Source organism: Mobula birostris, chromosome 25 (genome assembly GCF_030028105.1).
Source record: "Mobula birostris isolate sMobBir1 chromosome 25, sMobBir1.hap1, whole genome shotgun sequence".
NCBI lineage: Eukaryota > Metazoa > Chordata > Chondrichthyes > Myliobatiformes > Myliobatidae > Mobula > Mobula birostris.
Genome location: NC_092394.1, coordinates 41,093,474 through 41,116,153, shown reverse-complemented (window position 1 = coordinate 41,116,153; position 22,680 = coordinate 41,093,474).

The following is a 22,680-nucleotide window of genomic DNA, read 5'->3' as shown; positions in this document are numbered from 1 at the left end:
ACCTTCCTTGTCTTCACTGGAGATTTGATGTTTCAGCCAGAGCCCCGGCAGTCTCTTCCCTTGTTTCCCGTAACAGCCTGGGATAAATCCCATTTAATCCTGGGATATATCCATTATTAAACCTAGTAGGGCAACGCGTTCCTACTCTTTATTTATGGAAGCTTATACTAGACCAACCCCTTTACTGAGTTCTCCATCTAAAGTCTTTTCCTTTCTGAATACCAATGAAAAGTTTTATTTGTGACCTCACCTCTACTTTCTGCTTTCATGTACATCAGTACTTCTCCTGTTTTTTTTTTAAGTTTTACACTTTCTCTCTGGTTATTCTTTTGCCCTAAATATTTATAGAAGGTCTCCAGATTTGCCTTAATCCTGTCTCCCATTATCTGCCAGAGGAAATAGTCGAGGCGGGTACCTTGGATTGATCAGAATCAGGTTTAATATCTCTGGTATTTGTTGTGAAATTAGTTACATGGAAGAGAGCCACTTTGAGAGTTATGGGCTAAACACAGGCAACTGGGACTAGCAGGGATGCTGTGGCCAGCGTGGACAAGATGGGCCAAAGGGCCTGTCTCGTGATGTTTTACTCTATGAATCCATGACCTGTTTTCCTTCGTAATTTCCTTTTCAAGCACCTCTCTATGCTTTTTATACTCTCCGTACACCTCCCTCATCAATTCCTCATACCTGCCATATGCTGCACTTTGTCTCGTCGTCAAACCCTCAGCATCACTCAGCATCCACTCATCACTTGACACACCTTCCTCATCGTCAATTCCTCAGACCTCCCTCATCATCAATTCCTCACACCTCCCTCATCATCAATTCCACTCACCTCCTTCATCATCAATTCCTCACACCTCCCTCGTCATCAATTCCACTCACCTCCCTCATCATCAATTCCTCACACCTCCCTCATCATCAATTCCTCACACCTCCCTCGTCATCAATTCCTCACACCTCCCTCGTCATCAATTCCACTCACCTCCTTCATCATCAATTCCTCACACCTCCCTCGTCATCAATTCCACTCACCTCCCTCATCATCAATTCCTCACACCTCCCTCATCGTCAATTCCTCACACCTCCCTCATCATCAATTCCACACACCTCCCTCATCATCAATTCCTCACACCTCCCTCATCATCAATTCCTCACACCACCCTCATCGTCAATTCCTCACACCTCCCTCAACGTCAGTTCCTCACACCTCCCTCATCGTCAATTCCTCACACCTCCCTCATCATCAATTCCTCACACCTCCCTCATCGTCAATTCCTCACACCTCCCTCATCGTCAATTCCTCACACCTGGTGCTTTTGGCTTTTACCTTTATACAAACATGTTTGCCTTGAATTCCTAATGTTTCTCCTTTAAATACCTTCCACTGTGAAGATGTGGATTTATTTGAAAGTAATTGCTCCCAATTTATCTTTGTCAGGTCCTCACTTCAGTTGATGAAATAGGCCTTACCCCAATTTAAAACCACAATTACTGACCAGTTATAGTTCCCACGATAAAATCCAGCAAAACTGTCAATGCCTCATTTTTGACAATTCATATACGTACAGTTTACTATATCACACCTCATGTGTCTCAGTTACTTAACTTCCATGTTCTTCTCCACAGTAAATAAAATTATGGTCACTGAACCTAAAGATCTCCCCCGTTGACACTTCAATCACTCGCCCTACCTCGATCTCTCAGAGGAGGTCAGGAGCTGCACCCTCTCCAGCAGTGCCATCTATACAATAATTTAGGAAGCTTTCTTGGACATATTCAACAAATTCCATCCCATCCCATTTCTTGATTTGTACTATGGATTCCCTGGTCAGTGACAGTGAAATACAATGATAGTTGGAAATTTTTAAGTATGATGTTGTGGGAATAGCAGACATGGCTTCAAGTGGACAGGGCGGGGAAATGAATATTCAAGGGTATACGTTCTATCGAAAGGACAGACTGATGGGTAGACAGGGTGGAGTGGCTCTGTTGGTGAGGAATGATATTCAGTCCCTTGCGAGGGGGGACATAGAATCAGGAGATGTAGAGTCAGTATGGATAGAACTGAGAAATTCTAAGGGTTGAAAGACCCTAATGGGAGTTATCTACAGGCCCCCAAACAATAGTCTGGATGTAGGGTGTAAGTTGAATCAAGAGTTAAAGTTGGCATGTCACAAAGGTAATGTTACAGTTGTTATGGGGGACTTCAACATGCAGGTAGACTGGAAGAATCAGGTTGGTACTGGACCCCAAGAAAGGGAGTTTGTGGAGTCCCTGCGAGATGGATTCTTAGAACAGCTTGTACTGGAGCCTACCAGAGAGAGCGCAATTCTGGATTTAGTGTTGTGCAATGAACCAGATTTGATCAGGGACCTCGAGGTAAAGGAGCCATTAGGAGGTAGTGACCATAATATGATAAGTTTTAACCTACAAACTGAGAGGGAGAAGGGAAACTCGGAAGTGTCAGTATTACAGTTGAAAAAAGGGAACTATGGTGCTATGAGGACGGAGCTGGCCAAAGTTCAATGGAACAATACCCTAGCAGGGATGACAGTGGAACAGCAATGGCAAGTGTTTCTGGGAATAATGCAGAAGGTGCAGGATCAGTTCATTCCAAAGAGGAAGAAAGATCCTGAGGGGAGTAAGGGGAGGCCGTGGCTGACAAGAGAAGTAATGGACAGTATAAAAATAAAAGAGAAGTATAACATAGCAAAGACAAGTGGGAAGCCGGAGGATTGGGAAACTTTTAAAGAGCAACAGAAGGTAACTAAAAAGGCAATACGCCGAGAAAAAATGAGGTACGAAGGTAAACTAGCCAAGAATATAAAGGAGGATAGTAAAAGCCTCTTTAGGTATATGAAAAGGAAAAAATAGTTAAGACCAAAATTGGGCCCTTGAGGACAGAAGAGGGTGAATTTATTATGGGGAACAAAGAAATGGCAGACGAGTTGAACAGGTACTTTGGATCTGTCTTCACTAGGGAAGGCACAAACAATCTCCCCGATGTAATAGTGGCCAAAGGACCTAGGGTAATGGATGAATTGAAGGAAATTTATATTACGCAGGAAATGGTGTTGGATATGCTGTTGGGTCTGAAGGCTGATAAGTCCCCGGGACCTGATGGTCTGCATCCTAGGGTACTTAAGGAGGTGGCTTTAGAAATCGTGGACGCATTGGTAATCATTTTCCAATGTCCTATAGATTCAGGATCAGTTCCTGTGGATTGGAGGGTGGCTAATGTTGTCCCTCTCTTCAAGAAGGGAGGAAGACAGAAAACAGGGAATTATAGACCGGTTAGCCTGACGTCGGTGGTGGGAAAGATGCTGGAGTCAATTATAAAAGATGAAATTATGACACATCTGGATAGCAGTAACAGGATTGGTCCGAGTTAGCAAGGATTTACAAAGGGGAAATCGTGCTTGACTAATCTTCTGGAATTTTTTGAGGATGTAACTATGAAAATGGACAAGGGAGAGCCAGTGGATGTAGTGTACCTGGACTTTCAGAAAGCCTTTGATAAAGTCCCACGTAGGAGATTAGTGGGCAAAATTAGGGCACATGGTATTGGGGGCAGAGTACTGACATGGATTGAAAATTGGCTGGCTGACAGAAAACAAAGAGTAGCGATTAACGAGTCCCTTTCAGAATGGCAGGCGGTGACCAGTGGGTTGCTGCAGGGTTCAGTGCTGGGACCGCAGCTGTTTACAATATATATTAATGATTTAGATGAGGGAATTAAAAGTAACATTAGCAAATTTGCCGATGACACAAAGCTGGGTGGCAGTGTGAAATGTGAGGAGGATGTTATGAGAATGCAGGGTGACTTGGACAGGCTGGGTGAGTGGGCAGATGCATGGCAGATGCAGTTTAATGTGGATAAATGTGAGGTTATCCACTTTGGTGGTAAGAACAGGAAGGCAGATTATTATCTAAATGGAGTCAAGTTAGGAAGAGGGGAAGCACAACGAGATCTAGGTGTTCTTGTACATCAGTCACTGAAAGCAAGCATGCAAGTACAGCAGGCAGTGAAGAAAGCTAATGGTATGCTGGCCTTCATAACAAGGGGATTGAGTATAAGAGCAAAGAGGTCCTTCTGCAGCTGTACAGGGCCCTGGTGAGACCACACCTGGAGTACTGTGTGCAGTTTTAGTCTCCAAATTTGAGGAAGGACATTCTTGCTATTGAGGGAGTGCAGCGTAGGTTCACAAGGTTAATTCCCGGGATGGCAGGACTGTCATATGTTGAAAGATTGGAGTGACTGGGCTTGTATACTCTGGAACTTAGAAGGCTGAGAGGGGATCTTATAAGATTATTAAGGGATTGGACACAGTGGAGGCAGGAAGCATGTTCCTGCTGATGGGTGAGTCCAGAACCAGAGGCCACAGTTTAAGAATAAGGGGTAGGCCATTTAGAACGGAGTTGAGGAAAAACTTTTTCACCCAGAGAGTGGTGGATATATGGAATGCTCTGCCCAAGAAGGCTGTGGAGGCCAAGTCTCTGAATGCATTCAAGAAAGAGATGGATAGACCTCTTAAAGATAGTGGAATCAAAGGTCATGGGGATAAGGCAGGAACTAGATACTGATAGTGGATGATCAGCCATGATCACAGTGAATGGCGGTGCTGGCTCGAAGGGCCGAATGGCCTACTCCTGCACCTATTGTCTATTGTCTATTGTCTAAATCTACCACCAATACTACCCTATTATTTTGACAGCTATCTGCAAACACTCAACACATCTGTTCCTCTTATTCCCACTGACTATTGGCAATCATATCAAAGTGATTGTTCACTTCCTGTTTTTAAGTTCTATCCTTAAAACGTTTCTGGACAATTCCCCAAGAATATCGTCTCTGAGCACTGTTATTATGTCCTTCCTCATCAAGGAGGGAACAATCACCAACCACCTCCCCCCATCCACCCCCACCAGCACTTCGATCACATCCAGAGCACTCGTACCCTGGAATATTGAGGTGTGGGTCCTGCTCTTTCCTCAGCCTTTTTTCTGGAGCTGGAGCCTCTGTTGCCTCCATAGTTCCTTGTTTATCCACTGGTTCACTCCGCTCCAGTAGGGAGCTTGATGGAGTTAAGGTGATGTGTTGTGATGTAAAAGTTTGTGATGGAGCCTGGTTTGGCGCCAGTCTGCTCTGAGATTGGGTCTGTTATGGACCTGAGGGATACCAAATGTATGGAATGGAAACAAATTTGTCAATGCCATACAATTTTGGGGGATTATTCTACAGTCCCTCACAAAGGCAAAAAAAAAACACTGTGGTTGATGCTGCTCCCTGCATCTTTCTTGGAGTTGGGTCATAGAGATCGTGTCCACTGCGCCTTCATGTGGGCACTGGCATCCTCTCAGTCCCATTTCAGTGTGACCTAGAATCCCACAGTGAGCTCAGTGAGTGAAGTTCCATGCAGTGAATGTTAAGTACCACAATAATGATGAAGAATGAACTACAATGTATTCCTTTCAATGCCTAGAAGTACTGAAAATTTCAATTCTATTTTGAGGTGCTTTTTACCACTAGACAACTCCAATTCTTGCTAATGTCAAAAAGCAGTATTAAATCATCATCAAACTCAAAGCAACCATAATTGTCTAAAGATCTTCTGTCTGGCCTCATCTGGAGAAGGTGCAAGTTTGCCCACAGCTCCACACCATGGGTGACAGCAGCACACTGTCACCCTGAAACAGTCGGCACACTTGACGTGTGAGCCCAGTCGATGGGTATCAGCTCCACACCATGAGTGACAGCGGCACACTGTCACCCTGAAACAGTCGGCGCACTTGACGTGTGAGCCCAGTCGATGGGTATCAGCAAGCCTTTCTCACTGTGCGGTGTAACAGTGAATCCCATTTCTATTCTCTACCATCGCACTCCGAAACGCTCGACAGCAGGGGCCCACACACATTGTTACTCCTCCCTCTGCCAAGGGGGCTGCCCCCCTCGGTTCCTCTTTCAGCAAAAGAGAATCACTGTGAAATAAACATTAATGCAGAATCTCCATTGCTTCCCGGGATGTTCCAATGCCAACCCTGAGGTTTTCCTTCCCATGCAGCCCACAGATACTAACGCTAACCACAGGTTTGTGGTAAACACGTTTAAAACAGTGATCGGATAAATGGAGACATAATAAACTGCAGATGCTGGAATCTGGAGATAAAAACAATCTGCTGGAAGAACTCAGCAAAGTCAAGAATCATCTGTAGGAGGAGGGGTTTGGGGTGGAAATGTTGATGTTTTAGATCAATGTTCTGCACCAGAACCTCTATCAGAGATCACATTCACATCCTTCTGGTTAATCCCAACACAAAATACGTTTTTCATTTTACACTCCCAGCTGCTTTTCTCCCCAAATATTTAACCTGCATTATGAAGTGACCAATTGCTTCCCTTGATTGTCTACAAGTATTTCTCTTTCTCTGTCCAATGTACATTCACTTTCATGTTGCTCAACATTACCCCCATTCCAAACCCCCGTCTAGATCAGTTTCAAATCTTCCCAAAATAGTAAATAATTAATTCAACTTGACAACATTACCCCCATCCCAAACCTCTGTCCAGCCCAGTTTCAAATCTTACTAAAATAATAAATAATTAATTCAACTTGGCAAAATTACCCCCAGCCCAAACCCCTGTCCAACCCAGTTGCAAATCTTACCAAAATAGTAAATAATTAATTCAATTTGGCAAAATTACCCCCATCCCAAACCCCTGTCCAGCCCAGTTTCAAATCTTTCCAAAACGGTAAATAATTCATTCAACTTGGCAACATTACCCCCATCCCAAACCCCTGTCTAACCCAGTTTCAAATCTTTCCAAAGTGGTAAATAATTCATTCAAGCAACACACATAAAAGTTGCTGGTGAACGCAGCAGGCCAGGCAGCATCTCTAGGAAGAGGTACAGTCGACGTTTTGGGCCGAGACCCTTCGTCAGGACTAACTGAAGGAGAGCTAGTAAGAGATTTGAAAGTGGGAGGGGGAGGGGGAGATCCAAAATGATAGGAGAAGACAGGAGGGGGAGGGATGGAGCCAAGAGCTGGACAGGTGATTGGCAAAAGGGATATGAGAGGATCATGGGACAGGAGGCCTAGGGAGAAAGAAAAGGGGGAGGGGGAAGCCCAGAGGATGGGCAAGGGGTATAGTGAGAGGGACAGAGGGAGAAAACGGAGAGAGAGAAAAAGAATGTGTGTATATAAATAAATAAATAAATAAAGGATGGGGTATGAGGGGGAGGTGGGGCATAGTGGAAGTTTGATGCATAATAATTCATTCAACTTGACAACATTACCTCCATCCCAAGCCCCTGTCCAGCCCAGTTTCAAATCTTCCCAAAATGATAAATAATTCATTCAACTTGGCAACATTACCCCCATCCCAAACCCAGTTTGAAATCTTCCCAAAATGGTAAATAATTTGGAGCATTCAGCTTAACAAAACATTTAAGGACTTTGAACACAGTAAGACTGCCGCTTGAGCACACTTTCTGAATTCTCCTCGTGTAGCTCATGTGTCTAATACTACGATTCAGAAAAGTAGCTTTTGATGGAATCAACAAATATTGATCGACAGTAATAATATCTCACTGTGACGAACCAAATATGAGCTGTTGCTGACAACAGCCAGTCAAGCTCTGTGCTTTGCTGCCCTTGAAATAAAAATGGGTATAGCTAATCCCACTACTTTAAATTTCAGTTTTTGCTAAATCAGTAAGATTTGGTAAACACTTGATTAACATGCACTTCAATTACTGAAGTATTCCATATGGTTAGTTACTGCCTTAAAGCCTCACATTTCACACAGTTACTGCTACAGTCCATGGCTGATAAATCAACAGCAGGACACTCCATATGGCTCCACACATTGAGCTAATTCTACTGTAACAGATGTTCCCTCCAGTCATTCTCTGCATAGACTTTAAAGTGAAAGATATATAGAGCAGTTCAGTAACAGATCAAAAGAGAAAGGACTTTGAGCATATTCCATGTCTTTGCTGTTTTATGTCTGTTCCTCTGGCTCTCATGTATTCTGAGATTATGAGGCCTGAGTGTCAGTAGGTTGTGAAAGGTAGATTTTCTGTTTAAATGATAGTCAGTTTTCATTCCAGCAGAAATCATTTGGACCTGAGCTCCCTTTAAAGCACTGATTAAATAAAGCCTTCCTCACTCAGCAACCAGTGGGGATCAAAGCACCATGTACAAATTGAAGAAAATTGATTATTTTTGAAGAAATCCAAACAGAGAAGAGAAAGAAACATTCAGAAATAAAAGCAGGATTTGGAATGACTTTGGTCACGAGTCAAGTACTGCTTCATTATGAGGAAACAAAAGAGAAATTGACTTTTTCCTGGCTAAATTTGTCATCATTTAATGAATAAATTGCAAATCAAAGTAGTTCAATGTCACTCCTGTTAGTTGTGACAACAAACAATCCATTTATCTCCAGTGTGAGAGCATAAAATGAACAAGTTATTTTGTGGTGTAGGTTATATCATGTGAAAGGTCATTTACCTGAAAGGTTAATAAAAGTGGAAAAAACTTCACGTCAGGTGACATCTGCAGACATAGTTAACATTTCAGGTCAGAAATCTGTTCCTTAGTTCTGCTGGGGCTTTCCGGCCTTTTCTGTTTGATTCCAGATTTTCAGCAACTGCATTTTTTAACTTCAATTTTTTATAAAAGCTTAACTCTAATTCCCTCTCCACAGATGCTGGCTGGTCTGCTAAATGCTTCAAGTATTTTTTTGTGTTATTTCACATTTCCAGCATCTGAGATTCTTTGGTTTTTGAACAAGTTATCATTTGGCTGCAGGAAGCCAGCATTGCCTGAGCTGATTCTGCCAATTTTCTCTTTGATGTTGTCAGCCAACGTATTTTGTGGAAGCTAACTACTTAGGAGCTAAGATAAGTGATACTTCTTATCAGAGATGACAGGACAACTTACATTCAAGGAAGTTTGAATACCATTTTTTAAGGACCAGACTGATTTAGAATTGTAGTAAACAGCAAAAGAATGACATTGCAAATCTGCCCTACAGTCCATTAATATACCTTCTGTTGTAAAGGGTATCAGGCAAATCTCCCCTACATTCCATTAATACACCATTTGTTGTAAAAGGTTTCAGGCAAAACTCCCCTACAATCCATTAATACACTATTTGTTGTAAAGGGTTTCAGGCAAAACCGGGTAAGGTGTAGCCAAAAAGAATGCTTACCAAATGGAAAGCATGGATTGTAACTAATCTGATTCAAAGGAAATGTATTGTCACTATGGACCACTGATGACAGCCCTGCTCACTTAGTCCAGATGTCCAAGGATACAGCGAGCTCCGATAACCACTGCCTAGAAACAGAACCATCATTCCTGGTACCGAATCATTTTTGTTTGGCTGTAAATAGGTGTGTCACAGTGCTCCCCATCATAAGTCAAGACTTCTGGGGATCAGGAGCTCCAGAAATTGTAGAGTTAACCATTTTACGGTGCAGCGATCAGAGAAAGGTCATCAGCCCGTAAAGGCGCATTTCCCACGGTGACCGGGCAGCAGTGACACACACAGTGGAGGGGAGAGATGCTGGATTTGTGGGTGTGGGTGTGTGTGCGTGCTGTGGGTGTGTGTATGTATAACATGTGCAGATGTGCATGGTGTCTGTAAGTGTGGTTTGTGTGTGTTGTGGGTGGGTGTGTGTGTGTGTTGTGGGTGTGTGTGTGTGTGTGCTGTGGGTGTGTGTATGTGTAACATGTGCAGATGTGCATGGTGTCTGTAAGTGTGGTTTGTGTGTGTTGTGGGTGTGTGTGTGTGTGTGTGTGTGTGTGTGTGTGTTTGTGTGTGTGTTGTGGGTGTGTGTGTGTGTGTGTGTGTGCGTGTTTGTGTGCGTGCTGTGGGTGTCTGTATGTGTAACATGTGCAGATGTGCATGGTGTCTGAAAGTGTGTTGTGTGTGTGTTTGTATTTGTGTGCATGTGCTGGTTTCTCATCATCTGAAACCCTTTTGACACAGGATCCAGATCTTATTCTAAAATTCTTTCTCTGCAGATTGATCCTAAACTTTCAAATTGTAAGTTACACATTTCTTGTTCTCCCTTCCAAAAATCTCCCAGTGCTGACAACCAGGAATTCTGAAGGAATTTCTTTACTCAGTGAGCAGGTACAAATAGCTCCCACAATTCACGTAGCGTTGTTCAGTCCAACACTTTCAATTCAATGAAAAAGAAGCTGAACAGAATTGAAGGACAGTGAATCACACTGACAGAATATGTAGGATGACAGGAAGTTGATGTAGAGAAACTGTTGTCATTGACATGGGTCAATGTGGAGTAACTGTTGTCATTAACATGGATCCATGTGGAGTAACTGTTGTCATTAACAGGGGTCAATGTGGAGTAACTGTTGTCATTAACATGGGTCAATGTGGAGTAACTGTTGTCATTAACACGGGTCTGTGTGGAGTAACTGTTGTCATTAACACGGGTCCGTGTGGAGTAACTGTTGTCATTAACATGGGTCAATGTGGAGTAACTGTTGTCATTAACACGGGTCAATGTGGAGTAACTGTTGTCATTAACATGGGTAAATGTGGAGTAACTGTTGTCATTAACACGGGTCCATGTGGAGTAACTGCTGTCATTAACACGGTCTGTGTGGAGTAACTGTTGTCATTAACACGGGTCTGTGTGGAGTAACTGTTGTCATTAACACGGGTCCGTGTGGAGTAACTGCCGTCATTAACACGGTCCGTGTGGAGTCACTGTTGTCATTAACAGGGGTCAATGTGGAGCAACTGTTGTTATTAACACGGGTCTGTCTCCATGGAGAGAATCAGATGTTAGATTGGTGTAAGTAGGAGAAATATTAAACGTGGACCAGAGGGTCTGAAGGGCTGTTTCTCTGCTGTAATTTCTATGCAACCTTCCGAATATCTCCTCCCTTTTCTTCTTATTCTGACTTGGTAAATGCAAGTTCTAATAACCTCCAGTTACTCCAATCCCAACACAAAGCAAAAAGGCAGTGCAATGTGCAAAGATGAAGTTTCACTTGTCAGATGGGACCAGTGAAATGCCATTTTCTCCTGATTTGCGGCTTGTTCTTTACATTTGTTAATACAAGCTGAAGTGTAGCAGCCAATGTGCATTCGTCTATACTAATGGAGTGTTCACTTTTTATGCCACTTATCACTTGTTAAGTGAGCGAGAATCTAGTTGTCAATTAATTGACTGGGCAGGAGCAGAAGAATATTAATGGAGATATTCTTCTATTTCCTTTGCTAAATCTATGCAATGGAGTGACTGAAATACAGGTCAATTGGTTACAGTGGGAATGAGCTGCAGTAAATGATCTTTCAGGTCCTGAGGTGAGGAGACGCAAAGTCCACAGGGGTTTCAGTGCTCGGAGCTGTGTGGAGACTTTGGCTGGACAGTGGTGTGTTCACATCTGACTGAAACCCCGACACAACTGGTCCTCTGTCTAATTCCATGCTTTGGCAGAGCTGCTCCAGTCACCTGGATATGTGGGTGAGGAAACACCAGTTCAGTTACAACCGGGGTTCATCTCTGCATCCACCCACCCCAGCACTTTGGGGAAGATGTGAATGCTTTGCAGATGGGACAAAACAAAAATGATCTGAGGTATAGCAGCCTTCAGCCACGTGGATAGAGAAGGGAAACTGGGGCTGTTCTCTTTGGAATGGAAAAGGCAATGAGGGGATCTGAAAGATGGTCTTAAAATTTTGACAGATATACTGTAGATGAAGTAGATAGAACAAAACTGCTTCCTTTAGTTCAAGAACAAAGGGACATGAAGATGGTTGTGAAACCAAACAAAAGTGATGTGAGGAACCAAAATACACAGAGTGATTAGAATCTGGAATATACTGGAGATTGTCAACTGTCGAGTGGAGCTGGGTAAGTATCTAAAACTTGAATGGCTATGGGAAAAGGTAGGAGAATGGGATTGGTATTATTTAGAGCCAGCATGGATACAATGGACAGAAGTAACAAGAAACAACCCACTAAACATTGATTGTTCACCAGGAGTGTCTTAGAATAAAGGTGTGATGGGCTTTGTACGTTAACTGGGACTTTGTACATTGATCTCTGATGGTTTCCCATGAGTTGAATGTTGAGAGAGTGGAGATACTGCCCAGTGATGGAGCATGCTAGTCTCCGAAGGGGAATTTGAAGCCTTACCTGTCCATGAGGGATTGGAAGCTGGCAAGACCCAGCACACGTTTCTGTACTGAAGGAAAAATAAATCTCCAGAACCCCATGTGATTTGTCCCAGAGGTTGTGGGGCTCTGACTAGAGATGCTCAGCATAGCTTCCTGCAGGTAATTTGACTGAGGAGGTAACTGAGAGGATTGATGAGGATGGGATAGCAGATGTTGTCTATGGACCCACATGGTAGCTGGTATAGAAGGTTCAGCTACAGGAGCTCCAAGGTGAGCTGAATAACTGGATTCAGAACGGGCTTGGTGATAGACAGCCTGTGGCGAAGAGCTGTGATGGATGGCTGCTCTCCTGACGGTGACCTGTGGTGTGCCTCTGGGATGACTCCTGAGATCTTTTCCTCCGCTAGCCTGCAGGTCACACTTGGGCAAGGTGTAGCACCTGCTTAGCCCCCCGGTCAGGGTCACGTGAAACATGGGAGCAGGTGGTGGATGGTCATATCAGCAACTGGTGTTATCACAAGTCCTGGTCATGTGATCACTAACACCAGACAGACATTCTCTGAAGAGTATTGGTAATGGCTGATTATAAATGATTGAAGTGGAAGTTTCCCTTCGAAAAGCCTGCAGGTCTTTGGAAACATTGTTGAGTTTGTGAGTTACTGCTCAGTGAGCAATAGAGAAATTATCACATTTCAAAGTTCAAAGCATAGTTGTTATCAAAGTTTATACTGCATACCATATACAACCTTGAGATTTGTTACATGCTCAAGGAGATTTTTTTTTGTGAGAATGATGTAATGGTCTGTTGGAGGTCACCTGATGTGATTTTCCCGCCGATGTGAGGTCACGTGATGACATGTGCCCCGTGACTATATAAGGGTCGAGTCAGGTGACGCAGTAGAGTTTTTGAGTTTGTAGATTTCTAGGTAGAACGTGTTGTGCCTCCGTTTCTGTTGCATGTTTGTTTTTGTGACACAGTTTCATTTTTAAAATGGAAGGTGCGTTCTCTTACAAGATATTGTATTATTGGACTGGGAATTTGTGGCTGGAAGTGCCAATTTACTCAATTCTGACGTTTGAAGGGAGAGTGAAGAATTCATCGAAGGATTGAGAGAAGTCGGAATCGTTTGGCAGTTAAATAAAGAATTGACCTTATTGAGTCTTCGCTGGAGAGAACCTGCATCGCGATAACTCTTGCAAAAGGACAATGAGTTCATGCAAAAGGGTACTCTCTCCCTCTCTAAAGGAATGTAAAGTCAGTCGATCTAAACTGTTTATTTTCGGCATCGGGAATCCTGTGGACAGAACCAGCAGTAAAGGTGCGTCTGTGAAGAAATCTTTCTCTCCAGAAGTCTCTCCCAATTGAATGTGTAAAACTGTTGGACTTTCGAAGTTATCGCTTTAAGAACTATATCTGACTGTATTGCTTTAAGAACTGTTTTAGCATTTAACGCTTTAAGAACCAGAGTCGAGTGGAGTTGATGAACGGCTGCGTACCTGTTTAACCTCTGGTTAAAGTTTTCCTTTGTTTTTTCCCCCTTATCGTTTATACGTGTTTAATAAATGTTTGGTTGTTTTTATAAAACCTGTCTCGATTAATATTCATTGTTGCCGCTTACGTAACAGATTCATCTTCTTGCAGGCAGCTACAAAACAAAGAAACACAATAGAATTCAAAAAAACCCACATGATAACGAGAATCATACATCCAATGTGCAAAAAAGTAAGAACAAACCATACAAACAATAAAAGAGCAAAGAAACAATCCCCAAAACATGAGCCACAGAGTCTCCGAAAATACGTCCACATCCAGTTCAATGCTGTAACCAGTCCAGGAGCCCAGTGACTGCAGGCCACAGGCACACAGCCAGGTCAGTGCTGAGGTGAGAATCGATGACTGCAGGCCACAGGCACACAGCCAGGTCAGTGCTGAGGTGAGAATCGATGACTGCAGGCCACAGCCACGGAGCCAAGTCAGTGCTGAGGTGAGAATCGATGACTGCAGGCCACAGCCACAGAGCCAGGTCAGTGCTGAGGTGAGAATCGATGACTGCAGGCCACAGGCACACAGCCAGGTCAGTGCTGAGGTGAGAATCGATGACTGCAGGCCACAGCTGCAGAGTCAGTTCGACAAAAGTAAAGCCTCCCAGAGTAGTGAGTTTGTCCTCTGCCCTCGGCCTCGGCGCCCTCATCTTTTTAAACAGACTCAGCACTGAAATCAGCCAAACATTGGTTCATTATCTGCTCTTGGGCTCAGGCCATGTCACTTCCGTCCAGCCTGAAGATTCAGATCAGCTCAAACCTGCTCCAGCAACGTTCACTGTGGCTGTACCTGCTTTCTCGAGAGTCGAGTTCACCAAATATTTCAGCATACCACAAAAACGCTAGCTTATACAAAGCACACTTCTCAGTGGAAAATTCCAGTCTGTGGATTGCAGTGATCATAGTCCCAATAAAGTATATTTGGTAGAGTTGTTAGTAGTTTTGTTTGCTTCCAGCAAAGTGTCACCACATCTCCCCAGTGCTACCTTCACTCAATTTTCACCAGCAATGCTGAAAAACTGGATAAAAATACATCATTAGTTGTGTTTCACAGAAACCGGTGCAATTCATGTCAGTCGTGTCAGACAGTTTCAGCAGAAAATGAAACAGTTTGTGTTTCAGTTCAGCACCATTTGTTCTGCTGGAGGAGTCCAGACCTGAAACTTCACTGTTTCATGAAATTGTGCCTATTATGTTCTGATCCAAAATAAAATAGCTTGTCCATAGAAACCATAGAAACCATAGAAAAATTACAGCACAGAATCAGGCCTTTTGGCCCTTCTTGGCTGTGCTGAACCATTTTCTGCCTAGTTCCACTGACCTGCACACGGACCATATCCCTCCATAGACCTCCCATCCATGTATCAGTTCAATTTATTCTTAAATGTTAAAAAAGAACCTGCATTTACCACCTCGTCTGGCAGCTCATTCCATACTCCCACCACTCTCTGTGTGAAGAAGCGCCCCTAATGTTCCCTTTAAACTTTTCCCCCCTCACCCTTAACCCATGTCCCCTGGTTTTTTTCTCCCCTTGCCTCAGTTGAAAAAGTCTGCTTGCATTCACTCTATCTATACCCATCATAATTTTATATACCTCTATCAAATCTCCCTTCATTCTTCTACGCTCCAGGGAATAAAGTCCTAACCTATTCAACCTTTCTCTGTAACTGAGTTTCTCAAGTCCTGGCAACATCCTTGTAAACCTTCTCTGCACTCTTTCAACCTTATTTATATCCTTCCTGTAATTTGGTGACCAAAACTGAACACAATACTCCAGATTTGGCCTCACCAATGCCTTATACAACCTCATCATAACATTCCAGCTCTTATACTCAATACGTTGATTAATAAAGGCCAATGTACCAAAAGCTCTCTTTACGACCCTATCTACCTGTGACACCACTTTTAGGGAATTTTGTATCTGTATTCCCAGATCCCTCTGTTCTACTGCACACCTCAGTGCCTTACCATTAACCCTGTATGTTCTACCTTGGTTTGTCCTTCCAACGTGCAATACCTCACACTTGTCTGTATTAAACTCCATCTGCCATTTTTCAGCCCATTTTTCCAGCTGGTGCAAGTCCGTCTGCAGGCTCTGAAAACCTTCCTCACTGTCTACTACACCTCCAATCTTTGTATCATCAGCAAATTTGCTGATCCAATTTACCACATTATCATCCAGATCATTGATATAGATGACAAATAACAATGGACCCAGCACTGATCCCTGTGGCACACCACTAGTCACAGGCCTCCACTCAGAGAAGCAATTCTCTACTATCCATTGAGCCAATGTCTAATCCAATTTACCACCTCTCCATGTATACTTAGTGACTGGATTTTCCTAACTAACTTCCCATGCGGGACCTTGTCAAAGGCCTTACTGAAGTCCATGTAGACAATATCCACTGCCTTCCCTTCATCCACTTTCCTGGTAACCTCCTCGAAAAACTCCAATAGATTGGTCAAACATGACCTACCATGCACAAAGCCATGTTGACTCTCCCTAATAAGTCCCTGTCTATCCAAATGCTTGTAGATTTTGTCTCTTAGGTACTCCCTCCAATAACTTACCTACTACCAACGTTAAACTTACCGGCCTATAATTTCCCGGAATACCTTTTGATCCTTTTTTAAACAACAGAACAACATGAGCCACTCTCCAATCCTTCGGCTCCTCACCTGTAGACAGCGACATTTTAAATATTTCTGCCAGGGCCCCTGCAATTTCAACACTAGTCTCCTTCAAGGTCCGAGGGAACACCCTGTCAGGTCCCGGGGATTTATCCACTTTAATTTTCCTCAAGACAGCAAGCACCTCCTCCTTTTCAATCTGTACAGTTTCCATGATCTCACTACTTGTTTCCCTTAATTCCATAGACTTCATGCCAGTTTCCTTAGTAAATACAGACGCAAAAAACCTATTTAAGATCTCCCCCATTTCCTTTGGTTTGGCACATAGCCGACCACTCTGATCTTCAAGAGGACCAATTTTATCCCTTACAATCCTTTTGCTCTTAATATACCTGTAAAAGCTCTTTGGATTATCCTTCACTTTGACTGCCAAGGCAACCTCATGTCTTCTTTTAGCCCTCCTGATTACTTTCTTAAGTATTTTCTTGCACTTCTTATACTCCTCAAGCACCTTATTTACTCCCTGTTTCCTATACATGTCATACAACTCCCTCTTCTTCTTTATCAGAGTTGCAATATCCCTTGAGAACCAAGGTTCCTTATTCCTATTCACTTTGCCTTTAATCCTGACAGGAACATAAAAACTCTGCACTCCCAAAATTTCTCCTTTGAAAGCTTCCCACCTACCGATCACATCTTTGCCAGAGAACAACCTGCCCCAATCCACGCTTTTTAGATCCTTCCTCATTTCTTCAAATTTGGCCTTCTTCCAGTTCAGAACCTCAACCCTAGGACCAGATCTATCCTTGTCCATGATCAAGTTGAAACTAATGGTGTTATGATCACTGGAACCAAAGTGCTCCCCTACACAGACTTCCGTCACTTGTCCTAACTCGTTTCCTAACAGGAGATCCAATATTGCATCCCCTCTAGTTGGTCCCTCTATATATTGATTTAGAAAACTTTCCTGGACACATTTTACAAACTCTAAATCATCTAGACCCCTAACAGTATGGGAGTCTCAATCAATATATGGAAAATTAAAATCTCCTACCACCACAATTTTATGTTTCCTGCAGTTGCCTGCTATCTCTCTGCAGATTTGCTCTTCCAATTCTCGTTGACTATTGGGTGGTCTGTAATACAATCCCACTAATGTGGTCATTCCTTTCCTGTTTCTCAGCTCCACCCATAAGGACTCAGTAGACAAGCCCTCTAATCTGTCCAGCCTGAGCACTGCTGTAATATTTTCCCTAACAAGCAATGCTACTCCCCGACCTTTCATTCCTCTGCCTCGATCACATCTGAAACATTGGAACTCACCTCTGGTCATCCAGGAAAGACCCAGAAGTCTCACTGGGCCTTCAGAAGCAGCCAAGATGTTTGCACTACCAGCTGCCCAGGGCCATTTCAGTCAGGCACCAGCAGGTGTAATTCTTCACCCTTGGGTGTAACTGACTAAGGCATGTACACCCTAGGACAAGGCCAGGCCTGAGAGGGCTGGAGTGGTTGGGAAAGTTGGATTAGTTAATGGCCTGATCGGGGATGTAGGGTAAGGAAGAGTTGGGGGAGGATTTAGGATGAGTAAGGGGAGTTAGAATGTGAAGAACATTTGTATCCAACAGGGCCACACTGATTGGCCCATGGATTGTTAAGATGGGTGGGGAGGGGGAACTATTGCTGTGGAGTTGCTGGGTTGAGATTTGGGCCAATCAGAGAGTTGGGTGTGATGGGAGGTGGAGACGACACTGAACTAGGGTACTGGATCAGAGACTTGGGTGTGAAGGGAGGTGGAGAGGACACTGAACTAGGGTAGTGGATCAATTCTGTGAGTCAAGGAGAGAGTCTGAAGGTTTAATAAAAGGTGGGGACGTGCCTCAGTCATGTCCTTTTCTGGTGCTGGAGTGACCATTGGTCAATCCTAGGACAACTTAGTCTAACTCTACAATGCTTCAAAAGAAACATCACGCCGTGGAGAGACATCTGACATGGAAATGACCTCCAACAGACAAAAACATCCCAGAGCCAGAAATGCCCGGATGAATTTCCAACAGGACCTGAAATGACCCAAGAATGGTCCTTGTCTTCTTCACTCCACAGTGAGTGCATTATGTTAAGATGAGCAGCAGAAATGCTGCCCACCCATAACAGTGAAGGAATTGTGGTTCCAAAAGGACATTTGTAATTGCAGTATGTAGACTAAGAATCTGGAGGTAGAGGTAGGGGTAGGGCACTCAGGTGAAGAGCTGGGAACAGTCCATCAGTTCCTTTCTGCACTGAACTTTCTACTATCCATGTCTGTGTTTACAATGCCAGGGCAAAGAGGGAATGATGCCAAGTGAAACACACACATTTATTGGTATGTTTCGTCTTTGTGAGCTCTGTCCCTGGATGGCGGTGACGTGGATGGTAGTGAGTGCTGCACAGCCTCTGCCAACTTCCTGCGCAGAGGGAGGGGGAGTGAGTGAGGAGGGGCTGGCAGGGCTATTCAACAGTAGGGACTGTCACATCTGACTCAGCACCTGCCCTTGCTGGTGTTCACTGAGACAGCATGCCGCAGCACAAGTCACGGTCTGGCACAGGCGATGTGAGGCTCATTGCGGCCACGCCTGATGTGCACCCCCCCCAGCAGAGATTAATTACCCTCAGGATCTGAACCAGGATCTCTCTGCTCCGTGTTCCTCAACGATACATTCTGCAGCTCTTTTCCGGCTGCACCTTTGAAGGACTGAGGACCAGTTTTGCCCGACTCAGCAGCTGGCTAATTATTTTGGATCTTTGAAGGATAATTAAAAACAAAGCACTGAGACCAACAGCTGGCAACAGATTTCTGAGGCTGCCTGAGTGCACGCTGTTAGTTAACAAGGAGACTGAAACTCTAATTTGGTCAATTACACAGCCAGATGGGTTTGAACAGTGACTCCACACCACATTGTCCTGTGGACACTCCACACTGACATTGTCCTGTGGACACCACATTGTCCTGTGGACACCCACAGTTCACAGAAATTTCTCAAGGGTGATTTAGATTAGCTGTAGTTGTACATGACTCCCCATGCCTTCCTCTTCAATCCCCAGAGCACTTGACCCAAACCTGGATATCATGATGACAGTGAGGGTCACCCTACCACATCACAAATAAAATGGTCTCTGAGGGAGAGGCTGTGACCAGCACCTGAACCCACAATCACGACGGCAAGCTGAAGGCTCTGAATCTTTTTTAATTTTCCATCCGGGTCCCTCGGATTCACACAACAGCAAGAAGGAGCTGTTCATCTGAACCAACGTGAGAGTTCTGGCCGTGCATTCCCTGGCCCTGCTCTCTCTGCCCAGAACCGCAAATGGGTCTTCCAATCTTGGCTTTTCTGAGCTCGGATTTGCTGCCCAGAAGAAGCTGTGAAAGCCAGTCCTACTGAGGTCAGACTTCTCACAGCCAATTATTCTTGGTAATCTCTATACATTACAACTCACACAATTTGTCAGGCCATCATCCCCAACATCAAGGTCTAGTCACACTGTAATAGACAGGCCAAGTTGTCTGCTTTCCTACTCCATACTCCCAAACAGGTTGTCTCCTGTCCGCTCTGTCACAGCAAAAGATCACCTGATGCACAGAGCAATGCTTCAGGAATGTGCTCACGTCTTCAGCAGAAGCTGCAACATCTTCACTGGCTAATGGGAACCCCCAACTCGTGAAGAATCTAAATGTCTGCGTGTAGATTCTTCACGGGTCAGGGGTGAAGATGAGTCAGAGAGAGTGCATCTGGGAGCACTGAGCACCTTGAGTATCCTCAACAGGAGTGACAGAGGCCAAGTGAAAACAGCCAAATGTGCACAGAACTTCTCTACCAACTCACTTGTCCTGTCAGACACATCCTGTCTCCTCTGTGGCAGAATCCGCAGATGCTACACTGACCTCATCAGCTGCCTCAGATCTAGTCACGCAAGTCAGTGTTGAGCCAGGGAGATGCCTCAGACAGAAGAGAACCTGGTTCAGGAAGGTGTTAAATTATCAGTGTGCATAAACCAACACCACCATCACAAGCTGATAATGTCTCAAAGCTCTTCACTGGAGGATTACACAACAAAATCTGACACCAAAACTCAAAACAAGATGTGCTCCTGGAACTCCACACCAGCACTAAGTCCAAGATTACTCACGATTCCTGGCATTAATCCCGGACTCCAGTGCTGGCAGATATTGAAGTCAGCAGCAGCTTCTACCCAGTGCCTGGGCTGCAGTGCTCCCACTGCTGCACCCTCGCATTTCTCACCAAGCTGCCTGCTGCACCCTCGCATTTCTCACCAAGCTGTCTGCTGCACCCCCGCATTTCTCACCAAGCTGCCTGCTGCACCCTCGCATTTCTCACCAAGCTGACTGCTGCACCCTCGCATTTCTCAGCAAGCTGCCTGCTGCACCCTCGCATTTCTCACAAAGCTGTCTGCTGCACCCTGGCATTTCTCAGCAAGCTGTCTGCTGCACCCTCACATTTCTCACCAAGCTGACTGCTGCACTCTCGCATTTCTCACCAAGCTGTCTGCTGCACCCCCGCATTTCTCACCAAGCTGCCTGCTGCACCCTCGCATTTCTCACCAAGCTGACTGCTGCACCCTCGCATTTCTCAGCAAGCTGCCTGCTGCACCCTCTCATTTCTCACCAAGCTGACTGCTGCACCCGTACATTTCTCAGCAAGCTGTCTGCTGCACCCTTGCATTTCTCAGCAAGCTGCCTGCTGCACCCTCGCATTTCTCACCAAGCTGTCTGCTGCACCCTCGCATTTCTCACAAAGCTGTCTGCTGCACCCTGGCATTTCTCAGCAAGCTGCCTGCTGCACCCTCGCATTTCTCACAAAGCTGTCTGCTGCACCCTGGCATTTCTCAGCAAGCTGCCTGCTGCACCCTCGCATTTCTCACAAAGCTGTCTGCTGCACCCTCGCGTTTCTCACCAAGCTGTCTGCTGCAACCTCGCATTTCTCACCAAGCTGTCTGCTGCACCCTTGCATTTCTCAGCAAGCTGACTGCTGCACCCTCGCATTTCTCAGCAAGCTGCCTGCTGCACCCTCGCATTTCTCACCAAGCTGACTGCTGCACCCTCGCATTTCTCACCAAGCTGTCTGCTGCACCCTCGCATTTCTCACAAAGCTGTCTGCTGCACCCTCGGATTTCTCAGCAAGCTGTCTGCTGCACCCTCGCATTTCTCACAAAGCTGTCTGCTGCACCCTTGCATTTCTCAGCAAGCTGACTGCTGCACCCTCACATTTCTCACCAAGCTGCCTGCTGCACCCTCGCATTTCTCAGCAAGCCAACTGCTGCACCCCCGCATTTCTCACCAAGCTGCCTGCTGCACCCTCACATTTCTCACCAAGCTGCCTGCTGCACCCTCGCATTTCTCACCAAGCTGCCTGCTGCACCCTCGCATTTCTCACCAAGCTGACTGCTGCACCCGTGCATTTCTCACCAAGCTGACTGCTGCACTCTCGCATTTCTCACCAAGCTGTCTGCTGCACCCCCGCATTTCTCACCAAGCTGCCTGCTGCACCCTCGCATTTCTCACCAAGCTGACTGCTGCACCCTCGCATTTCTCAGCAAGCTGCCTGCTGCACCCTCTCATTTCTCACCAAGCTGACTGCTGCACCCGTACATTTCTCAGCAAGCTGTCTGCTGCACCCTTGCATTTCTCAGCAAGCTGCCTGCTGCACCCTTGCATTTCTCACCAAGCTGTCTGCTGCACCCTCGCATTTCTCACAAAGCTGTCTGCTGCACCCTGGCATTTCTCAGCAAGCTGTCTGCTGCACCCTCGCATTTCTCACAAAGCTGTCTGCTGCACCCTTGCATTTCTCAGCAAGCTGACTGCTGCACCCTCGCATTTCTCACCAAGCTGCCTGCTGCACCCTCGCATTTCTCACCAAGCTGACTGCTGCACCCTTGCATTTCTCACCAAGCTGACTACTGCACCCTCGCATTTCTCACCAAGCTGTCTGCTGCACCCTCGCATTTCTCAGCAAGCTGCCAACTGCGCCCTCGCATTTCTCACCAAGCTGTCTGCTGCACCCTCGCATTTCTCAGCAAGCCAACTGCTGCACCCTCACATTTCTCACCAAGCTGCCTGCTGCACCCTCGCATTTCTCACAAAGCTGTCTGCTGCACCCGTGCATTTCTCAGCAAGCTGTCTGCTGCACCCTCGCATTTCTCAGCAAGCCGACTGCTTCACCCTCGCATTTCTCAGCAAGCTGTCTGCTACACCCTCGCATTTCTCACCAAGCTGTCTGCTGCAGCAAAGTCTGCGGCAGGTAAAATCTGTGCAGCTAGCAGCATCTCTGTTCAAAGTCTCAGG